At 31.8% G+C, this 1,003-nt stretch overlaps 1 protein-coding gene across 1 annotated transcript in view; it reads left to right on the forward strand.

Annotated features, from left to right (window-relative positions):
• Nucleotides 1-1,003, forward strand: part of clstn2b (calsyntenin 2b) — a 61,987-nt gene that overhangs the window by 13,572 nt on the left and 47,412 nt on the right. The window lies entirely within an intron of this gene.

Below are 1,003 nucleotides of genomic sequence, written 5' to 3' on the forward strand. Positions count from 1 at the left end.
TCTGTCTGTCTGTCTGTCTGTCTGTCTATCTATCTATCACCTGTTGTTCTATCCATCTATCTATTGTAAAACCAACATTCAATTTGTCTTTATAAACTTTGCTTCAAAGTTCAAAAATACAGTCAGTCATATATTAATTTCTTTGAATTTTAATGCATTTCATTACATACAAATTTGAATTGCAATTCTGCATCCTGTTTACTAACTCACTTCAATTGAAAATGCATCACAGAATGGCACACAACCCTGGAATCAATATAAACTTGCAATTCTAAAGCATCTCAAAACAATTTAAAAAAGATTCAGGTGGAATTAATTAAAAAATAACAATTGGCATAGTTCGAAAAGGAAGTCTTTCTTTTTACTCTCCCTCTAGCACTTTTTCTTTTCATTTTTCCATCTCTGATGATTTAGTGCCACTGGTGGTTTTCGTTTTCTCTCTGTAAAATACTATCAGATTTAACAATCTCTTCTCTTTCTTATTCCTCCTAAATAAATTAGTTCTTTGGGGAATGTTAGTGGAGTTTTTACTGGCAGAAATCTAGTCAGACAGCTGCTGCTAAAAGAGACCCAACACTTCAGAAAGACACTGAGATCCATGACATCTAACACACACACACACACACACACGTTTTGTCACCACGTTTTGTCTGTTCCCATCTTCCCCAACATACAGTATCCTTTCATGTGATTTACTGCCACATGTGACCTTTACACAAACAACCCTGACTGTATTCTGACAAGGAAATTAATTAACTAGTGTACATAATGCATTCCCTTGAGAGAGACGGAGAGGGGAGGAAGAAAGAAAGGGGTTCTAGGTTATAGTCTGATAAAAAATTAAAATACAGAGCAAAAGTGTAATATCCCTCATCAAACCACCAAAAACAATATATATATATATGTGTGTGTATAATATTAATAATTGCATTTTATATATATATATATATATATATATAAAAATGCAATTATTAATATTATACAATTATTTATTATTAATTAT

Source organism: Sinocyclocheilus rhinocerous, unplaced genomic scaffold, assembly GCF_001515625.1.
Source record: "Sinocyclocheilus rhinocerous isolate Xijiao unplaced genomic scaffold, SAMN03320098_v1.1 scaffold1126, whole genome shotgun sequence".
NCBI lineage: Eukaryota > Metazoa > Chordata > Actinopteri > Cypriniformes > Cyprinidae > Sinocyclocheilus > Sinocyclocheilus rhinocerous.